Source organism: Bombus huntii, chromosome 6 (assembly GCF_024542735.1).
Source record: "Bombus huntii isolate Logan2020A chromosome 6, iyBomHunt1.1, whole genome shotgun sequence".
In the NCBI taxonomy this organism is placed as follows: domain Eukaryota; kingdom Metazoa; phylum Arthropoda; class Insecta; order Hymenoptera; family Apidae; genus Bombus; species Bombus huntii.
In genome coordinates, this window is record NC_066243.1 from 8548791 (window position 1) to 8572279 (window position 23489).

The 23489-nt window shown below is 43.2% G+C and overlaps 1 protein-coding gene across 5 annotated transcripts in view; it reads left to right on the forward strand.

The window, feature by feature from the left end:
* The window catches only part of LOC126867028 (unconventional myosin-IXb), a 91598-nt gene that overhangs the window by 7335 nt on the left and 60774 nt on the right, over positions 1-23489 (forward strand). For 3 of the 5 annotated variants that reach the window (XM_050621113.1, XM_050621117.1, XM_050621115.1), the window contains 2 exons: positions 99-336; positions 449-1094. The exons of 1 other annotated variant lie outside the window; for it this stretch is intronic. The gene's annotated coding sequence lies outside the window, so the exon portion shown is untranslated. Of the gene's footprint in view, positions 1-98; positions 1095-23489 lie in introns of all 5 variants that reach the window. One more of the 5 variants, XM_050621114.1, reaches the window with a different exon arrangement.

Consider the following 23489-nt stretch of genomic DNA (forward strand, 5'->3'; position numbering starts at 1 on the left):
TCGTGTCGTCGATAATCGTTTACGTCTGCCGATTAGAGGTTCGAGGATGAATCCGTGAATCTTTCGTTTTCGATTAACGCGAAAGGTTTGTGTTTCAGAGATCGATATCTTCGACGTGGTGAGACTGTCAAACAGTGTTATTTGAAAAGGTGGTCAGTGGTACTGAATTAAAACATCGAGGAGCTGGTGGAATGGGAGTCAGGAAAGTGGAGTGAAGTCGGTGTAATTCGAGGCGACAGCGGTCCTGCCGTCTCGTTTGCACGTGGTTACCTTGACACCGCGACGTGCACCTGACGGCGAGAGCGTCGGGGGACCAGAAACTCGAAGAAGCACGTGGTACAATTAATTAACGAGTCTTTCACATACTCTTCTTTCCGTAAAAGACGAGTATTCTCCTACATTGGAAATCTTACAACGTCTTTAATTTGTTAAATTAATTAAACTGCAGATCGTTCGAAGACGGAAGATACTTGTTGGAGATTTTAATCAGTCTTTCTGTCATACCGTTTGCAAGATCTTGAAGATTAGTTGGAAGCACCGGTTTTCACTGGAGGATTAGCACGTGGTTACGTCGTGGGAGGTTGCTTCCTGTTCGTGGCTTTTTCACAGTCAAGTCGTGCCGTATTTGTCACCGTGCAATCGGACATAGAGGAACATGTGTTAAATTAATGCAACTTCTTTCGCGGCTGGCACCATCTTCGATTTGTCACGGATGCTTTTCTCTCTCGTCGACGCCGTGAACCGTGATGGATTAACGGTCCGGAACCAGCGAAAAAGGGTAGAGGGAACGTCGCGAGAAAGGAGGCTCGCGCGCGATCTTCCACGCTTTGTTTTAGCAAACAATGGAGAACGACGATTAACCTCGCTTCCTTGGTTAACATAATTGTCCGTGTTAAACGGTCGCTAACGCGAGGCTAGTTCGTATACTCCAAGTATTCGGTTTACGTGCCCAGGCATTCGAAGCTGGGGGTTCGACGATGTCGGTGATTTCAATGCTGGCAATTGAGGTGATCTTTGGGACGTGATTGTGTCAGTGTTTGATGGAAATCGAGTTGGACGACTTGTTGGATTAATTGACGGATGTTACAACCGAGGTGAGTTTAAATATCTTTTCTATCTAAAAAATTACGAAAAAATTCATTATTAAAATATTGCAGTACTGCGTACCTTGCATTATCTTCTAGAAGAAAGAAAATAGGAAATCTCTTATGTTTGAGAAGAATATGAGAGAATCATCGTTGCTCGACGTAATTTCTTCTTCTACTTTTATGCTAAAGATTTCCTTAAAACATTCAAAGCCATTTTATTTGTCATATAATAAACTTTTATTGTAAAATTCGACGAAAACGAGGTTATTAGTGAATGTAGAAAAGTAGAACCAAAAGAGTAAAAGTAAAGGTAAGAGAAAAAGGTAGTTCGATCAAAGAGCGACCATTACTTGGCGTATACTTTCCATTTGCATGGGACAACTGTTTAACGATTTGATCGGTACTTTAATTCGAAAATTATACGTTTAATCGTCGTACGGATTGCCCCGATATCCGTAGCCGTACTTCGGTGTCTTCAAGCGCGAGTAAATATTCATTAGGTGGCCACGTATCGTTCTCTTTCGAATGATCTTCCATTTGCATATCACGTCATATCATTGTTGACACTAAGCCTCGAGACTGCTCGGCGAGGATCAGTCTACTTCACGGATTCGTCCCCTTTTCTGTCGTTCCTCTTGCGTTAGTCTTGATCGAACCATGCGTGTAGGAGTATCTTTTAGTACCAATATCTTCAGTACAAACATATCTTGACTCGAGTATGTATCTTAAGATCGCTCTTTCGAGTGTGATCCTCCTTAAAACGTGCTTTTACTTATTGAAGAGGGCAATTCTAAAGAGACATGAATTCTAAAATAGCACAAGTCTGCCAATCAACATTTTGAGAAAAGATGGTTTCTTTAATATTTTGTTAATAATTTTGATTCTCTTTGCGAGTTCATTCTGCTTAGATTTTTAATACCGCCAACCAAAAGATTTATATATTTTTATATTCTAAAGCATATCATACATCTCCAAATACAAGTTTTTAAACAATTTTAGGATAGGAAAGAGGTATCGTAGAGTCTGGCTGGATATTCGGTTTTCTAACAGAAAGACAGATTATATTTGTGGAAAATTAGGGATCGTGGACGGGTTACAGGAAACGTTTGAAGCCATTCCATGTGTATTTTACGGTCGTGCATCGGCGCAATTGGATTTTAGTACATGCACAATTTGCCAGTACAGAAACGATCGTCTCACGTCGTTCGAATGTAATAACTCGAAACATGAAATCGCATTGCTATGCCGCCGGTAGCTTCTTGTTCTCGGGTTTAACGCATCGATCGAACCTTCATCGAAATTTCTCCTCTCCCTTAGGAAGTCAGGCGAACCCTTGATTCCGGTTCACCTGACTTCCTAAACGAATTAATCTTCACCCTCTCTCCCTACTCGACAGGTGGCATTTTCAATCTACTCCTAACTATAACGGTGCTTTTAGCCCGGTGCTTGGAAAATTTCTGTATCAATTCCGATAAATCGAATTATTTCCAGCGTAGCTATAATATATATGTATTCTTTCATTCAAGAAATTATCATTAATTTCGAATTTGTGAAACAATCCCGAACGTTATTACCGTTTGTTGACACGTTTCAACATATTTGCCGACAAATAACGACAAACGGGAAAACCACGCTGGTGCGGTCTAATTAATAGACGAACGATAACGGAAATTACGCTTGTCAATAATCGTTGTCGACATGACCCGGGACGTCGAAAAGCTGGAATAATTATTTCCGTTTACTCCAATGCACCAGCAGTCCTCTCGGAGCTGCAGTCTCGTTCATCGAACTCCTAAACAAAGATTCGCGTTCGAGATGAACGTAGGGTACATACGTATATGTATAGTCGCGTACACCTTGTCTCGTCGAGGACTTTTGCGATCGAGGTTTTAGCGTGTTCCAATTTTTTCCACTCCGTTGGTCTCCTATTTCTATCTCCTTTTTTTTCACTCCGGTCGATTAAGCGATCAATCAAAGAACAGCGGATCGCGATCAATTAGCCGACGTCGAGCACCGTCTCCTCCGGGGAGGTTCGAGTATCGTGGAGTAGGGTCGATTAATTATCGCCAGATTTTCTTGGTTCGCGTGCAACTTAGACGAGTAACGGGGACAGCCGGAGAGGATCGACAGTTTCTCGAGAAACGTCGAGAATATTCGAGATCGCGCCTTCTCGATTTCCAGTTCATTTGAATCCCTTCCGTGTCGCTGCGTTTTTCCATTCTCGATATCTCTCACCTCTCCCCTGCCCTTCTTCTTTTACTTTTGCCTCGTCCTCTTTTCTTTTCCTCGTTTTATTTCTGTCGATCGACTGGAATTCCGTCGCGATCGACGACGTAATGACGCTGCGTAGGAAATTAAAGGACATGGGGGATAAGATCGAACGCGACGGTATTGGGTTACGAGAAATGTAAGTGGAAGTCGAACCAGCACCTCGCGGGGAAGATTCTTGTTTCGTCGAGGTTATTATTGGCTGTCTTCAACGCTCTATGATTTCTTACGAAATTCGCCAAGAATCTTTGATCGTTTAAGTTGTTCATCGAGAAAGATGAATCAACTCGTTCTCTTTGATTCTTAGCTTTGAGCGAAGGATCCAGTTATTTGGAAATGTGATCATAAATTGTCGAATCACCTCTCTTAGAAATAATTCTTCTTTATTGATTTTCCACTTCATAATTATACGATCTTTACTTATTCGGTCGTTACTGTATAATTAGAAAGTCTGTGGTTAAGGAACGACCCGATTAATAAGTTAAAGCATTCTTAATATATTATGAATATTATTTTTACCAATTTCCCACTACTCGACAGTTCTCTCTAGACAGATCTCTATATCCACTCTGGTCGCAAGTTAGAATCACAGTTTTTAATTGGTCGCAGGCGAAACGAAGATTTAAAAGGCGCGTGCTTCGAGTACCTCCTCTTGATTGACGCGGCCTCGTCGTTTTACTACGTCGTCTCAAGGATTTCTCTATGTATTTCCCCATTCTGTTGATGAAAGAGCAACGTGACTTGCAGGATACTGCTTGTCGAGTAAGTAGTAGCAACAATCCTATCCTCGGCCGAGTAATTCAACAGCATTCAAGTTCTAAGAACGTTTCGGTATCGTGGGATTCCTTAAGCGGTTCGAGCTGCGAGTTTAATCAGAAATCTTCCTTTCCATCTGCGATTAATTCGATGATAGACAAGGAAAGCTTTCCATAAAAATCGAGTAGCATTTACTAGTTTCCTTCACTATCTGGGTCTTAGCAGTCCAAAGAAAGGGTTTACGCAGAATGAATTTGCTTCTAAAACTTCCAAGAACAAGTGAGTAAAGTCTTGGTAAAAACTGTAAAGCGAATCGATATCAGCGATCACGATCCGAATGTAATCCTCGTTAACGCGTTCTTCCCTTGTACGCCTCCTGGTAGAATTTTCTGCTTGTTCACGCGTTCTATGCGTTATTGATTAACGAGCCGCATCCATCAATGGGGCAACGATTCATCCGGAATCACCTGGACGTGTCTGCAATTCACCTCTATCTTTTACGTATCATCTCGGTTACTCGGCTTCCCCATCAAGGCTAAACGCGTCGAAGTAGTACGAAACTAGATACCCGCCGGCGTGACGGGGTTCCATCGGCGCAGGCGGAGGAGAAAGGAGCGTTTAAGAAAGATAAGACCTCATGACCGTGAAACCCGTATGGGTTGGCGGTGAACGGTCACGAACAGCGTTAGTCGCGGGGGAAACGAATCGATGCGAACGCAACATGGAAAGAGACAGAAAGAGGTAGATAGACGAGAATCGTATCCGTGACTGTTACTATCTTTAATAGAATCGTGTAATTCGTCGATTGCCGCAAAAACAAGCCGATACTCGAAGGGAACGGATACAAAAACCTGCGCAACAGCCGCACTTCTCCTCTTCGTTACGTGTCTTGCCTAAGTTTCCTACCCCTTTTCTTTCACCCTTGTTTTTCCTATGGAATTCGCTCTAGTATCGATCGAGTCTACTGTGTTTTAACGATATTTATGTAGTTTACGATCAATCGCGGAAAGAGAATAAGCTACAAGTTACGAGAGTCGATAGCGGGTAAGTTTTTTCGCGAATTCATAGGCATTTTATGTCGTGCTTTGAGAGGAAATACATTGTCCTGTCTTCCTCAATGGTCTGGCCTGCTCTTGTAATTTTGTTTCTGTACCGTTTTATTGTGCGGGATAGTTTTATTACACACGGTCACGACGCGGAAGAACGTAACAAGGTAGATGTTGTAATAGAAACGTCTCGAGGAATCTCCCGTTTCTTTAAAGCAACCGTATTCGTACCGCGTGCAACAATGTCGAGGGAAATATTGAACGTCCACGTGTTCGTTAGAGAACGGGTTCGGCCACTTTGATGAATTTTATCGCGTCTGGGGAACTGTACACCGCCGGCCGAGCTTTTACGTCAGGCTCAGGCGAGTTCATAGTCGAGAATAACCGCGAAATGGTTCCTCTTTCCAGCGCGATATTTCCACACTACGCGAGCGGTTGTGGCAAAAACCGGGATCGTCGACACGTTCCTAATCCTTTCAAGGAAACAGACCGCGTGGAGACGGCGACGATGTGGCAAAAAGCCACGTCCACCGTGGTCCATTCTAGTGTCACCTTTGCTCGTAATAAACGTCCGCGCGAATCCTGGCTAGTCGCGTTCCTCTGGGACGATTTGCATTGGGAATCGCGGTCGTTAACGAAACCTCCGACACCTTTGTGCTTTCACGTTTCATTTCCATGCTGTTAAAGGATGAACATGTTCTTCTTACAGATAATAACGATAAATGGCTCTACGGAATAACGACCGATTACGTTTGTTTCTTCGAAAGGCAAACAATGAATTCTACTTAATATAAAGTGGTGCCCTGTACGTTTAACGCGAGCAAGAATTGGAGTAAATAACGGTGAATCAATAGGATTGGTCATTCGTGGGGCAACTGTGGATCGTTTCCTCGCCAAATTGAGTCGAACGATTCTTGTTCTGCAAAAACGAGTCCGCTGAAACGCGCCACATGTCTCTATACGCCTACCGTTCATAAGAATCCGGATGCTTCGTTCGACCTGTAGTAGCAGTATGTTACTAACTCGTAACTGTCAAATTAATTGAAAATTTATAGAGTGAACGAACTGCAAATTGAGATTATCTATTGAATTAGAAATGAGTCAAATATTTTGACAGTAATATGTCTTATTATTCCCTATACATTATACCATTGCCTTGTACCATTATATCACTGCTTGCATTAACGTCAGTTTTTTCATGAATTTGGATTTCAAATTTTAGGGAGAGATTTAAAAAAATTATTCGAATTGCATTCCACTATACATAGCTATGATAAATATATCTAAGGAACGAAATCAGTGCAGTTCGATTCATGCATAATTTCTTTAATTAAATTAAATTCTTATCGAAAGGCACCGGCGTTTGAATAGTTTCGGCCGATAGTGCACCTTTTACAGAGACAAGAATTCATCGTAGAAGTTATCGGACCGCCGATATTCCTCTTCGGGCGATATTAAATTCGATCGTAGGAGGAACATTTTTCAACAGTTTTTTTTGTTCCGTCTTTCGGAAGAGCTGGTTGGTAATTAGACGAAGTCTCTTCTGGTCTCAGTAAAGTATCGTTGTCTCGAAATAGCTCGAGCCTCGGACGGATCAGCGGTGCTGAAAGACGCTTAACTTCTTTCCAATTAAACCGATACGTTTTCACGGTGCGCCAGGAATCCCGGTTCCACGTGTACCAGCTAATTAGAATCCCCTTCCGACTGATCTTTAATTCATGACTTATATTCAACCGCGCCACCAAGTGCGCGAAGGATATCGGTATCCTAGGAGCGTGTGCGCGGTGTCCTTCGACGCCGGACCCACTGAATTACATCTGTCCCTGTACTTACCGACACTTTTCGCTGCTCTTCCAACTCATTTACGCCGGTTTTACGGCCGCACGGTATCGTCATTTGAATTTCTAATCCGTCACAATTAACCAGCGCGCAATGCTCGTTCGAGGAAAACCGATGGAATCCCATTCACTCGCTCGATTTACGATTCTTTCCAGTTCATCCAGACCAGTCTTTAGTTCTGTATCGATCGTTGTCGTTACATTCTCCGCGGATCGATCGCTACGACCCGTGTCCCGTTCGCGAGTTTCCGCGCTATTTTTTTCCAGATATTTATGCAAATTCATATTCTCGTGGATGTAATTTAAAAGAATGGAGCCTAGATGGAAAATTGTTTCATCTACTAGATATTACAAGAGGTACTATACTTTGGATATATTTTTTAGCTTTTTGTAGTTAACGCGCATTCTATGCATTTTTGCGCGCCTTTGAATTGGAAATATCGGCAGATTTTGAACGGTCATTGGGGATTGGGAATTAGAAAAATACGGAGGTTTAAATTCGAACGTTGTTTTTTTTCTGGAATTTGTTGATCCATCAGATGTTTAATAAGAATGTTTGATGATAGTTAATGGTGATTTGAAGCGTGTTGAAACGATGGAAGCAAGGGCAGGGCGAGAAACCAGCCTTTAAGAGGATCAAACCAGACGCCGCGCCGCGCCGCGTCGAGGCGAAACTTAAGATATTTTCTCGAGGAAGCGAGGTTAGCTTTTTGCGAACATTACCCGGCTCTCGTGGGATTGCACGAATCGTATGGTTTTCACGCGCGACGCGTTCAAACTTGTTATCGTTCCTTGCTTCGATCTTGCGCCGTCGCTGTCGGAGAATTTTAATTGTTCTCTTGGACTGCGACGTGCTGTGGAAACGATCGGCCTTATAACCGCGTAGAAATAACGGAATTCAAGTTCATGTCATTAAATTCACACGATTTTTCCTTCGCGAAAAAAAACCGAACAGATTTACAAGCCTCTGCTGTTGAATCAAGACCAGTTGTCCTTTAACATTTTTTGCTTTTTCGATGAAATTGAAAGACACCGATCAGAGTATCCATCGAGGAAACTTTATTAATTACTAAATTTCCATTTCGTTAGCGTATCACTGTACCATTGTATTTGCGATTAGTATTGCTTATAGAAATGATTAGTTTTTAACTTTTAAATCCGAATACAAAATTATAGGTAATTAGACGTTCTTCTCTCTTAAGAGATAAAATTCGATTATTATAGAGGGTTAATAACATATATTTCTCTCTCCCGTTTTCTTTCATGTCCTCGAATATCTTGAATATATATTTCTTGGAAACAAATAACGCGGTGATCAAGAGATAAATACAGAGAAGTATTACACTTTTAGCAGACTTAAAACCTTCTCGATGGCATTCAAATCGTATGAATTGTCTAACTGCAGAAGTAGGGGATGGGAAGAATTCCGTGACACGAACGCTATGTAATCGTCTATGTATTTCATGATCATTTGGACAGCCAAGAACAATTTACCATTTATTACACATATCCTTATAGTCGCAAAAACGAAATATTTCATACGTAACACTAATTGGATAATCAAGGAACTGCAGTAGAATATGAAGTTCCATCGTGATCCTTGGTTATAGTTCTTCCTGTTCGCAAATCGTCGGGGGATCATGGCGCAGAGTAACGGTGTCGGTTCCTCCGTCATGAATCATCGTGATTTGAAATTCATGATGTTCCCTGTTAATCACCACTATCGTACCCTCGAGTTATCTTGTCTTTGCCTCTACCACGATATTGATTCGAATCCTCGTTCGTTGAACGCGAGAACCGTTTCGTTTCGCGATGGCGCGGTAATTTGTAAGGAGGATCCTTTTTTTTTCCCGAGTCAGTCGTTGTAACCGGGGAAAAGTTTAAGCCGGGAGTGTAGGAGGAGGACAAGAACGGGACCGTGAAGAGGACACGAGCGTGGCGGTACGCGGGGAATTCATAATGGAACTATGGCACATCTTAATAACCGCACTTAACGCTTTATCTTTACGACCGGGGCAGGGAATTCGCCGCGTGAAAAACCATAAAGGCCTTTCGGTTCGTTACGAAAGATCTGTGGGGCCGTTCCTCATCCGCGGGGCACCCGGTACATGAACAAAAGAAATTACTTCCTCGTCGGGAAGGAATACGCGACTCGCAGGCGGACTCTGATAGCCTCGCCCGGGGAATATGTAATCGGGGTCACGGGATTAATTTTGACGTGGAACTGTCATATCTTGACGGGCATTAAGCGAAGCAGCTTGAAGGATGGCCGGCGCGCTCGCGCCGCTAATGAAAGGTTTCCGCGAAATTGAGCAATCTGAGAAAGTAAACGCGCGTTTTAGACGTTCCGGTAATTTGGAGACACGGCCACAATTTATGGTGTTGCGTAGCTGGAATGAATGTTATCGGATGGCTCGTTATCTTCCAACGTAATTTCAATGCTCGAGATTGCTATTTAAATTGACTTTCGATCGTAAGAATTTCAAGTGGATTTTGATCGTTCTCATTCGACCTTTCAACACTAGAGCTGGCGATGATTCCCTAGTCATCGTATGGAACTTGTATTAAAGCAATCAAAGCGAAAGGTAGAGGTAAATAAGCTGAAGTTATCACGATTTGCTGAATTTCATTTCAACGATGTTTCTGTCTTGATCTTAAAACGTTCTTCGTTTAGCAAAGTGCTAGAACAAAGCATTCTACGCTTACTAGATTATCTCTGTGTTGAATTTAACGTACGATCAAAATCTTTCCATTCTCCGCTTTCCTCGCGTAAATTCTCTATTGAATTAACAAGTTCTAACGATCTCACCCGGTATAGTTGCGATCGTACAACAATATGTATAATAGGATGCGATCACGCGGCTACTATCCAGTCCCCGTTGCTTCTCTACTTTGTTACCGGCCGCTTCTTTATTCGGTATAGGCATGCTCTCTTGCAGGAGAAACGACGGGAGATTCACGGCAGATTACGCTTGTAGGAGACTGCGTGGAACTCTGGCGGCTGGTCAACTGCGATCAGGACACCCGTTACATTCTAAATACTTGTAAGCACGCCCTATTACCTGGCCGAGTTTAAACAGTATTACAATACAATAGGCATGACCACCCCTTTCTATGTTAACCTTGTCCTTTCGTGCCCCATAGACCGGCACGGGCGTTCGCATTGCAACACCATACAGGGTGTCCTTATCCATCGTTCTTCTTAAATCTCCTAATTAAAAATACGGATGTTCTGATACGGATAAATAATAATGAATACTATAATAAATAAATTCTATATCTAATATGTTGTATTCTAATACGGATAAATAATAATAAATACTGTAATAAATAAAATAAAGAATAATAATAAAAACTAAAGAAACAAAGAATGATATAAAACATCTTTGACGAATTACCATGAATAGTTTCGAAATAACATTAACGCGATAATCGGGAAGAAAGACAAATAAAAAATGTAGTGCGAATGGCTCGAAATGTGAAACACGCGAAATATGTTAATTTACATTCGCGGCCTACGCATATCGACGTCTGACTCGTTCGATTCGCGACTGCCGAAATCCGGTGCTCCCCTTCTCACGTCGGTTCGCTCTAAATTCGCATTTTCCCGACATTGATAAAGCGGTGGAACTTTAATTCAACTATATCTTGTCCTCCGAATAAAACGCAAAATGTATTTCGATTTTGAGACTTTGTACATTTTTGCATATTTACAATTGCCACGTATGCAGGTAAAAATGGTAAACACCTGTAATCTAATTCTAACTATGGCCTTCGTATAAGAGGCGGTTATAATCCAATGAAAGTCTACAGAGAGAAAACGTGATAAGTAAAGTTTTTTATACTTTCGTGTTCGAACGAGATCGAGCTTCAATAAAAAAATTAAGTATAAGTAGACTTGTCGTCTTTTCCTCGCGTGCTGCACATTTTGTTTAATCTCTTGGAAATGAATCGGTATCGCATTCCGCGAGGTTTTATCAGCGTGGGAGTGAAGAGCTTACGGGGCCAACGAACGGCGAAGGAAACGGGTCGGCATGCAAATGTCCGGTTGCCGAAAACGGACAAATCATTGCCGGCCCACCCCCTCGATCTCACGACGCTGCGGGGCACACGGCAGTGATAATTACTACAATTGCGGCGCGGTAATTCTGGTGTCTCGTAATTGTCGGCGTTACATCGTCGTGTTTCGAATGCAAATGCAGTTAAGGATCTAAGATGGTAGATTAGCGAGTACGTAACACGGGGAGGGGTTGGTGAAGGAAGGGGGGTTACGAGCGCGACGACGATGGTGCACGTGCACTGTGCACGCACGCGTGTGTGTATGCATCACACGACCCACCGTGGGGGTTGTCGGTTTTAAAGCCATGGCTTACTGTACTTCCGAGGGGAATCGAGGATGGTAAAATGTGGCTGAAGACGGGGTCAGAATTGAAATTTACGCGCGACTCGTTAACCCTGCTATTGGTGAACATGGTTAGACGTTGTTCTAGGGCAATTAGACATAATTGGATGGATATACATGCGATAATTTCTCGACTCTTTTAGGCGAGTCTGTTCTTGATACGTTGGTTAAGGTACATCGCTCTTTCGAAACGAATGATGCAGCAGGAACGTCGTATGACGGAATTCGTGTCATCGTTGTCAATCAAGAAAGAGAAGAGAGTAATCGACAATCAAGAATCATTAGGATTTCGAAATGTCGGTTTCTGGGGATTGACTTTCACATGGGTCGAACGAAGAACGTTTTAACTATTTCTTTATAGAAGTTGAAATAGAAGAGAAACACGGTAGTTCGATTAATTTTGGGGAAAAGAGCTGTTTCGAAGCAACCCTCGTCACAGATCCACCGTAGAGATAAATAAGCGACGTCGGTTGCTGGATAGTCGGTTGCACGTTCTTGACTTTAAGCGGCGCCTCTTGCCAGCCCGGGATCTCTACCGTTCTCCAATGCCACCCGTTTCCCATTTGTTCGACGATCATCCAAACACAAGTTTATCAACGGTTCCCGCGCTCCTTGAAACTTCCCGCCGCGATACGTCACGTTCCAAACGGTCGAAGTTACTTTACGGTTCGGCCTCTCGCGGAGGAAGCGGTACAAATTACACCGATAATTCTCTCTGCCCTTTTCTCCGGGCTCCGGCTTCCCCGTCCTCGTTATTTTTTACTACACAGCCGCCGAGAAGTATCGCCTCTTCTGCCTCTCTTTCACTTCCGTGCAGCGTGCGTCTTTCGTACAAGAAAAACTTGTGAAACTCCATTAAGATGTCGAGCATCGGTGTCCGGTCGAAAAACGAGACGTCTCCTATCTTCGATGGGTGACAGCCAAGAGATGCCTTAATCGACCAAACTTAACGATCGCTCGGTGATTAAAGCCTATAATCCTTTCGGGACTTCTAACGACCTAAAACGGAATAACACGTTGTATTCTCATTCGGAATTCCCAATCACCGATTCAGCCTTTCGTCTTGGATGTTCAATTGCTACGTACGTCGTGGGTACGATCGGTTTGAATCTCTTTCAGTACAGCGTGTAGTTGGACGCTTAGGACGTTTCTCATTCCATAGAAAGAGGATCTTCGACATTCTCCGTGCTCGTCCTTTCCCCGATATCCTTTGAAGCCGAATATCGGCGTTGCGATAATTGCGAGCGAGAGTCTAAGGTTCGTGCGCCGGTCGGACGCGATCTAAGATGAGAGATTAGCCGGTAAAGAGAGGGCCGTGAGTACGTACGGGCTTCTCTGTTGGTGTACGCGTGTAAATATGGGGCTGGTAAATAGGCACCGTGGCCGCGTCTTCTCTTTCTCCTTCATTTCCTTCTATCCTTTTTCTCCGAGTCGGTGCTAGCGGCTGCTAGCCATCGTTCCGTGTACCAGGATGCGCTCGTACACGTATCCTCTCGGCCTGGGAGCGGGATAGGTAGACGTTTAAGCTAGCCGGAGCCCATACGTATCGTTATCGTGGCATCGTCGTTTTAAGGCCGCGCGTTTGCAAAGGCGGTAGCACAGGCTGCTTGTTCCCTCGATCGTTGATCGTCCTCGATTCTCCAAGTGAATGATTCTCGATTTCAATATCCAGGATAAACTACGGTTTTGCGGGCACCGGGCCTTTGGAATTCAGTTTTCGTAGATTTTTGAATAGTTCGCGATTTCTAAGGCTTCGAGATTTTCGGGTTTGATTTCAGCGATCGCAGTGTAGGAACGTGGAAGCTAAATTGAATACTAATGGAATGATAGAAACTAAACTGAATTTCCTATTCACGCGGAATAAATAGAAAGCTTTGGAATTTAGGTTTCGTCTGGTACTTGAATAGTTCACGATTTCTAGGGCTTGAATCGCGGCATTGTAATATAGAAATGTAATGTAATGTAATATAGATTTTTATTCGCTAAATACGCGCGTATAAATCTACGCGCGATACATAGATTCTCTGTATTTTTGTACTTTTCTTTTGTACTTTTAAATTTTGTGTTTATTTTCAATACGAAAAATTAGAAATTATATTTACTGGTTTATTTTCGTTTATTGAGATTCGATACGCTTTGAATCCATCGTTCTTTAATTTAACGTCGAGCAAGTACGGTGGACAGGATCAGTATGTCAGTTGGCGGGCAGGAAAGCGGGCCTTCTAGTTATCGAAGCTGTTTCCTCGAAGGGGACACCGAGTCAAGCGCGTTTCCTTAATCCCTTCTGCTCGTGGCTTATCGGTCGACAGATCGTGATCGTCCAGTGCGACTGGCTGACACCGTGAAACATCGAGATTTAATTAGTCTAGAATCGCGCCACACGACGTCGTCGCGTGTGTCCCTCTGTATACGTGTCTCGACTTTTTACGGTTGTCACTGGTCACAGGTCAGCGGTCACAGGTTTGAAAAATATGGTGTTGAATCATAGGTGAGCGCTCGCCGAGATCGCTTCGATGATAAGAAACTAGAAAGTCTGAGAGAACGAACGTGGCTTCGATTAAATTTGGGATTCGATCAGTTCACAGAAATTGATACTTATCGTCACCGTGTTAGGACATGATCTTCGGTTGTACTATTTGACAGAGGCTATTAGCGTTTGAAAAGAAGAGATTTTTACAAGTCTCATTGATTTTTCAAAGGAATTCCATAGTTCCGTAAAGAACATTCGATTTTCGGTGGATGTAGCAGCTTGTAGATCCTAGTTCTGATAACGAACATAGACGACGAATGCGAGAATCTTTATCGTCGCTTTGATTAATCCCTTCTACTCGCGTGTCTAAACTCTTGAATTATTTATAAACATCCCCCTTGACTTTGCCACGGCGAAGCCACTGACAGAACGTTCGTCATAAACGTCAGACGCAGGAGAGTCGCGGAGTTAAATTCGCGAACGCTTCGGTTATCGTTGGAACCCATCCGCCAGTTCTCCGGGACTTGATCGTAATTTATTATCGCGTTGCTGAGGTGAAATTAGCCTCCAACGAATTAAAGCGCACGGTTATAATACTTGCTACAAGACCGTACGCCGGAACAATAATGCCTCCTCCGATATTTTCTTTTTCTCGTGGGATGCGTGCGTGCACACTCTGGCGCGCGCGTCCTGGTACTCGCTCATTAAAGAATTAAGTGAAATCTTCGATGGATAAATTAACGATAAAAGATCTCCGGCCGCCGATCTTTCGTGCGTTACCTGTCTCGTTCCATCTTCTTTTCCCTCTCTTGCTCGGTTTCCAGTGGAAGGCCAAGGCTGTTTCGCGAGCTGGTGATGTTTTCAGCGTCGATGTGGGAGCGTCGAGTTTGGAGGGAGGGACCTCACCACTGGTCTGACCCTCTAATTATATGGTACATCGTGTACCGAGTGAACGCAGGTCGAGAGGTCACGGTTGCGAGAGGCACAAAGCATGCCACACGGGAGATATATCGAAAAATTCGCCAGGCCAGGGCAGCCATATTGGCTTTGGTTCAGGTTTTCGCGGCGGGTAGCCGACCTACGAAATTTACCGACCGTCCGATAATAATTATTCGCGCTTCGTGGACTCGTGGAGACTCTGCTGTCTGCGTGCATCGAGTCCAATGTTGGATGGCGATGGTTCGTCGTTTTCTTCGACTTGGTTCCTCGGAGTGAAGACGGGATGCGTGGTCGTAAGAGACGGATTGGACCTCTTCTCTCACGCGACACGGGTTCGCATCGAGTCTCCGATCCAAAAATGGAAGAGGGAGCTTGATGATCTCTCCTTCTACGGCTGATGTTCATTTTTTCTCCGAGTCCATTTCTCAAATTTACGTTTGATATATGAAATCCGGCTAAAAGTCCGAATAATAATAGTAGCAGAGCTAGAAACAAACTGATGCCAAGTTGCGGGCAATAATTTTCGCATAACGAAACTGTACGAGGTCCGTGTCTGGATCTTTCGCAAAAATTAGATCCAGCATGCGTAGTTTTGTCGCAAATTTACGTGCGTTTTTTAAATCCTCCAGATGTTGGTCAGTCGGAGCGCGTTTGCGTTCTCTACGTAAAATATGATCGCGGGAACGTGGCTCGTTGCGCGATTTTTCGCTGGATCCAACCTCGATCCGTCCGGTATTCATTTCCGTGGACAGTGCTATCGATCTCGACTGCGGTTCTATCGAGGGACGCGCGATTCCGCGGCTTAAAATATTTTCTGGCCGATTGGGCTTCGGGGATTTTTCAGGCATCGATGGAAAGTCTCCTGTCTGGTCAGCGGTTTTCTATTTTTTAACGGTCCGCTGGCCACGGTGACACCTGTTGCGGAGAATGGCCGTTCATCCGGGCCGTAGACGAAATCTCAATCGACGTGTCATCTTATACGAACATCCTGCACAGAGTCCTCGTACGAGGCTCATCTCACGGCTCGTTGCCCGTTGTCTGACAATCATCGAGCTAACTTACGTCGTTGGGCTATTAACTTTTCCTCCATTCTTTCCACTGTTTCCTTTCTACGAGGGATTCTAGAATCCTAGAAAATATTATTTTACGATACTTTTCGTCCATTAACTCCTCTTGCGTTGTATGCGATTTCAGAAAATGAACGTTTCACCTAATCTTTTCCTTCTTCCTTTTCCACGAAGCATTCTAGAATCATCAAGGATTTTCACTTCTTCCTTGATTCTCTGTTTCACAAATTACATCGCGCACGATTCCATAGAATTATTCTTCTTCGTCTGCAGACTGAACATCTTCCATCTCCATTCATTACACGGGATTACGCGTTTCTCTTGGCATAGAACGAAACGGGCAGAACAAAACAGCGAATGCATTTCGCGCGACGAATACACGCGTTTATTAACGCAAAGACGTCTCTAAGAGCTCGTGCTCGTGTCGTTCAAGCGAGTAGAGGGACAAAGCGAGAAGCTGGCAGTGCCGACACCGTTCGACATCGAAAATTAAAGAACGTCTCCGCTTGGCTTGAGAGCGTAGCCTCGTTTACGCACGTTTGAATCGCGTGTACTTAATGAAAGAGGGCTAGCGCTAAGGGTTGGTGGATGTGGGGGTGGCACGGGGTAAAAAGCTCTCGAACGAGACGCTGCGTTCTCGCCGAATAAAGCTCGCCTGGCAAGCACGTCGGGAACAGGGTGGCCTTTGAAATATTCCAAGTGCGCCGCGGCTTATTTATTTCCGCGTTTTCTCGAGACGTCACCGCGCGTCGCTGTTACAGCAGGGCTAGCCACCGAGCTTTTCTCCCTCTCTTTTACGCGTTTTTCCCTCTTTGGCCTCGTCGACGTTTTCCGCGAGCAGACTTAGCAAGACTGGAATTTTAATTAAGCTTTTTTGCCATCCGTTGAATCCCTGTTCCGGCAAGGCAGCTCCAGAGGTCCCGTGGCCGCGGAAGAGATGCACGTTCGCGATCTAACGGGTGTCCTTGGACTGGTGTGTGCGCCAGACGGCGGCGCCAAGATTCTTCGAAGGGCAGCCGTGTCGCGGCGATGACCCCGCGAACGGAATACAAATTGCTCGTCGCCTGTAAGCTTTTAATCCCACGGACTATTGGCTCGACTAATCGAGCCGCCCACTCCACCCATGTCCGTGAGATTCTTTCGTTGGGAACTGGGCCGATCCTAAGGCTACGAGCGTCAGGAACCGAATGAGAATTCGTTTGATATCGCCGCTTCTTCTTACAACCGGACGTTCAATGGAATCGAAATTTCGAGAAATTCGATTCTTTGAAACATCTAACGCAGAATATTCAAAAGAGTGCAATGTACAATCTTTAAAAATTTCTTTTGCCAGATAGAGTAAGTTTAACATGTTTTTTATCGAGACCTTCGGTCTAATTTTCACTCACACATTTCGTCACTTCTTTACTATATCTTTATTTTCAACGTTATTTTTGGTTTCGAGATAATAGTTGATAGTACAGTGATTTATGAACACGTTGAATACTACATAACGCATATTTGTACGTGACATCTTTCTTCATCTATATAGACAAAGCTTCGTAAATAATTCAGTAGAATTTTCTACAGTACAATATAGCATAAGAATAAACAAGTATCACGTATACCGTGTACAATGTGTTATGCACAAGATTTGTTAAAATTCAAAATAGAAATAATTTAGAGTTAACAGGACTATTTTCTTCGTGTATTTCTCATGTACGATGCCAAAGTGCGTTTCTCACGGTACCAAGCTCTGTTTCTCTGGTTCCAGTCGAGGCGTTTCGAAAACCTTTCCGTGACCTACACTGCCGCTGACCGCCTGGGGGATGCTAAGTAATAGCAGCGTAACATCAGCACGTCATCATCGACGCCGAGTGTGTACAACACACGACCCGGCACTTTGCTGCCCGCCTCACGCACCGATCCTTTCCTCCCTCTTCCAAACTTCCTCTTTTTTCTCTTCTTTTGCTTGATTATATACGTACACAGCTACATTTTGTTCCGTGGCCTCTCACGTTGAGCGTGTACGGGCCAAGACCTGCGTTTTGCCTCGTTTCGACCAACAGCTGTGTGAGTTCAAGCATCTTTTCAAATATTGGAAACATTAGCCTTTCAAATATCGCTGAAACCATGAACGGAATCTTTAAAAATTCGTCGAATCTTCGAAAATCTGTAAAATCTTTCGAAACCCTGAAAACTCGCTGAAATTAAAAATAAAAATGTTCGATGATAGAAATATGTGCCATGTCAGATTGTTCAATAAATTTGGGTATCGTTTTAATTTAATAGGTTTATAAGCGTGGGAAAACGGCAGCCGGGGCGAGATAACGTTTTATTCCATCTAGGACTTTCCCTTCTTTCGGTATCACCGTTACGAAATTGCCAGGCCGTGGCTGGTTCGCGTAACGAGTTCACTAAGTGGAAGTTTTTAATGCGTGCCCGCGAGTGAACGCGAGTAAAATTGCTCTGGCCATCAGGGGCTCGCGAACAGAACCGGTGACGCTAAAAGTAGACCGGCGAAATTGATTTCTGCTCGTTCGACGCGTTATCGAGCTGATTAAGGTGCATCAGCGATTCTGTATAATTTACGAGGGGCCGATGGTCGCCGCGGGAAAATTGATTGATGAGTTTCGCGCGTTACATTCGACTACCTTCGAAAATTCCACGGTGTCCGGCATCGATTCGCCAACGTTTAAAAGTAAAATATACATTACACTGTAAATATATCAAGAAACTAATCGGTTGCAGAAAATTCATTTGTTTCCGTGTTGGATTCAATCCAGGCTAACGATAAATAATTTAAATGATGAAAATGTACAATGTATAATCCCTGTTTATAAATATTAGCGTGTTATGAAAAAATTAGATAAATCAGAATGATTAATAGGGATTTAGTACAATTGTCGAGAATTATTATTTCATTTGAATCTTTATACTATAAAGAAATCATACTGTGTTTAGTACTGGGATCTTAATCTCATCAATTATGTATTTAATTGAAGTTTTAATTAATCTCTGTTTTCGTATTACTACTTTTCTCATCGTGTCTACTGTTACATGGTTCATGAATATTATAACTAAACTTGAATTTTAACCTAAACTTGAATTTGAAATTTAATAATTTAAAAATTATCGTTCTAATTTTCCTCAACAAGATTTAGTTTGAAACATCTATAGAACCATCCAGCAATTACTAATTTATTATTCCGTAATTCTCGCGGACAGTTTCTCTCAAACTTTTATTATGTATTTTATATCCTTACTTTCCACGAATTCAAAATTCTCATTGGTAATCCCCTTTTTTAATTTACTTCGATTATCCTAATATTTATGAACGATGTTGAATACCCACGTGACAGGGTAATTTATACGCTCTCCAATATTATGTAATCCGGAAGTACGTGGTTGTGCTCGACATCCAACACGCATTTGGGATTTGCGCGCGTATGGCGCGGAAAAATCCGTTTTCGGATGGAGGGTTAAAATTACAATTCCATTCGATCCGGTTGGATAAGAGGTCGACGATGAGGATGAACATGAGCGTCTGGTCGAAAGAGGAACGTAATCGGGTAAATCCGATCGAATGGCCCTGGTAACACGATCTACACGTGCGATAAGTACTTTATAATCACCCTGTGTACTCGGTAGGCGGCAGGGACGTAGGGTTGGCTGCATTCCTATACTCCCAGAGGGAGAAAACGCAACGCGAGGGAGGTTAAGATGATAGACGAGCCGATACGTTCCCACGCGGTCCCGCGAAGATGTCTGAAACTCGTGTTGCCTCTATCTCTCGTTCGCCTGTTTCTTTTCTTCCTTAGTACCGGTGTAGTGGGCGGTTATAAGGCCCCGAGGGGCCAACTGGGGCCCTAATCACAGGCTCGCCCTCGCTCGTACGCAGAACGTATGCGTTCGCGTTTCTTAAACGCGCTATACGAATGGTCTCTCCGGTTAAAAGCTGGAGTGTAACGCGAACGTTCTTAAATACACGCTGTTAACTCTCCCCCATCCACGGGTTGGTTCCCACCCTTCCGCCAACACTACGATGCCTGTTTCGTTTTCTCTTCCTCTTCTCTTCAACCATCTTTTACCACTTTTAGACACGAGAGAATACCTCTCTCTCGTTTCCCTTTGTTTCGCTATCTTAATCCCTTCTCCTCCTCCGCCAACCACATCGTCCCGTTCTTCTCGTTGTTTCGTCCTCGCAGGTAGTTATTTATGCTCTCTCGTATCGCTCGTTTTTCCTGCCACTTTCCACGACGATGTCCATTCTCCTCCCTCTGTCTCCCGTTTCTTTTCACCTTCCGGTTTTTTTACCATTCCCCAGACTACACGTCAGATTATTCCGTTACTCTTACACAAGTTGTTGGCTTTTTCTTTCTCGCTTCTTTATCGGAAGGATCTACTCGAAAATATCCTTCGCCCTCCTTAATTTCCGTAGCTTTCGGGCTTTACACGTTGTTCTACATGCTCATTTTCTCCCGTCCCTCCGCCGTTTCGTTTTCTTCTCTTCTCTGTGTGCATCTATCTCTCCCACGACTCGCAGACACGAGGGTGCAGAGCAGGATGCATGGTGTCCGCGTTGCATATTATATGCCCGGACCGGCGCGATACACGCGCGGTTTACACGCACACTCAGACACACGCTGAACGGCTTACACGGCCGACGAAATAAAATTATCGCGAGCGCTTTACGTTCTAAGGTAAATCTCCGGGAGAGGGGGCGAGCGGTTAAACTAACTTTCGCGTGGCCAGCGCTTTCGTTCGCTCTTTACTGCCGCGCCGGTATCGATTTACGAGAATCGAGACCTTGCCTCGCCTTCAGCGCTAAAGTTGCCGTTTAAAATTAGGACCGGATATTGGTATTTGCAAATTTTCGCAATAATAGAGAGTAGTTTTTATCTTTGACTTTTATTCACTCTAATATTGGATCTAATATTGGTTTTTTCGGGTATTAGGTTCGCTACATTTCTATTTATTCTAAATGTATCAAAGCACTTGTATAACGCTGATAGTTTCTTAAATTTCAGAATAATTTGTCTTTTGAGGATAAAGGAAAATGGCAGTGGAGAACAAAGAGGCCTTTATCTATCTTCAATTTTTTTACGTTTATTACATATATGTTAATTAATCACATTCAAGTATATTACATTTCTTACAGAATTTGATACTATGAGAACGAAATGTAGAATCCGATGAAACATTAAACTTCATTGTATGTAGAGATACTTTTTGTAGCCACGGATTTTAAATCAAAGAGCGGTATTTCCGAAAATTTTCTGATAGACGTTGAAATTTTATCTCTGTTTTATCTTTCCCAAAATTTTCTGATAGTCGTTGAGATTTTATCTCTGTTTTATCTTTCGAGGCGTGTCGACACGTGAAAAATTTGGAGAATTTCGCGGCGCACTACTGCCAGAGAGAATCCTTTTGATTCGCAATAATCGCAAGGCAGGGAAAATATGGATCACGAGGGAAGTATAACTAGCTGCTAGTCGATCTTGGCTCTCGTCGCCCGCGGGACTTGTAAGGCAAAGGACGAAATTTATCTCGCACTAATACGCTTTAAACTCATTGGACGTAAATTTATCAGGCGGCCGTGAGGTTCCCGCGCTGTCGCCCCGGGCTCTGCTTTTCGACGTGGAGGAGAGGCGAGGTCAGAGACTCGGATGTACGAACGGAAGAGCAGCGAGCACAACACGAGCACAAGGTGTGCCTCGATCGTTAACAGTCCGAAGTTATTTTTGCAATTGTTAAAAGGGAAAAATAAGATTTGTCGATCTTTTCTTAAATTTTTTATTAAATCATCTTTTCTTCTTTCTTAATCTCTTCTAATTTCGATCTTTTCTTAAATTTCTTTAGAAGTACAAATTGCTAAGTATTATTCAAATTCACACGAAGAGTTGAAAGTTATGTCTTCGAATATTAAAACACGGTACTATACACGTACACGTAAGTAAAAACACTTGTAGCATATTTCTTCCATATAAATCTGAGACTTACGTGTCATCCTGTATTTGCCTGGTTTTGGAAAAAGCAAGACGTTTGTACCATTTTCCGCTGGTCCCTTCATGTTCTAGGAAATTCATTGAATTATGATGATATTTTTCACACTTGTTATCTATGCATACACGAATTTTATGTACGAGATTTTTGCTGTTTCACAACGCACGATAATTTACCAAAGTAATTTACCAAACGAAAAATCGATCCCGTGGCCGTGGTCGGGTCTTCTCGGACGATCTACGACGATTCGGTCGATTGGCCGGTTAGATTTCGTGGGAGATAGGCAAAGGAAGGCATCGATTCGATGAAACGAACGGTTTCCTGGTGTCGGAGATTCCAATCTCAATCTTTATTCGTGTATTGAACTACCGGTGGTCCCCGGATCGTCGAGTGGATCCACGAATACTGTAATTCACCGTGGGTGGCACGTGTCGAGTCACCGTACCTTCCCTCTTATTCATCGCGATGTTTATGCATCGCGGTTTAAAGCGACGTCCACACGGCGATCGAACGTATCACGGCTCCTATGGGACTTTCTGATGAATGTTTTCCGCACGATAACGAACCACAGCTCCTGGATTAACATCGAGGTAACGGTATTTCCCTACATGACGATTGAGACGATCAGGCAATCGAGAGTGGCATTTAGTACGCCTAATTGGACGTTATCGATGATCTTTGAATAATAGAAAAGGAATGATTTGTACGAAACGATAGGTTACTAAATCAGCCTGTAATTTTCAGGTCGGTGGTTAATAAATAAATTAGAGATGAAATATTTTGCGTTACTTTCCTAATACAGGGCGACACGAAAGTAGCTCGATTCGTTGAACGTTAAGAAATTATAAACTGGACGGTTTAAAATTAATTTTTGTGTTGGAAAATATTACTGGGAATAATAAAATAATAATTTGTTTAGAATTATCTTTTCTAGCAAATATTTTTAATTTTAAATCGACTTACTTTAATGTTGCTATACGGTAAAAAAGTAATGTAGAACTTTCGGTGACATATCCCTGTTATTGTGTACGATTCTTAAGATATCGAAGAAGATTCCATAAACGACAATAATGTGTGTTGACGATTAAGCAGGATTAACCAAGGGCTACGGCGTGTTCGCGTGTTGTAGGACCGTCAACGCTACCGATCGGCTTGTCGCGAGACTTTTTCAGTCGAATCGACGGCGTGTTTTCGTTAATTAATGTTCTAGGTTCGTCTTACATTCTCTCTGTATGGCGATGTTGGCTAATCTTTCTTGGAAACGACGAAACAAGTTTGGCGAACTTACCTTTCGCGCAAGCTCATCATCGTTGGCAGAATCCACCGAGTTAACTAAACAAGATCATAAAACAAGAAAAAAAATGCTTTATCGATGAGCGTCCTTTTAAATGTACAAAAAGGGTTTAACAGTTGCGACGAAATTGAACGTGAAAGGAATATTGCGCGGCGTGTAAAAACTGAGCAAATGCTGGAAAATACGTCAACGCGTCGGGGTTGAATGAAAACGTGTATTGTTACTGTAACGGTGGTAACGGGACCGTTAATATGTTTATTGTTGGCCAACCCTCTAAAATGGAAATGGTCGCGCTATTAAATCGTACTGCTGTCTCCCATAATCCCATGAATATCC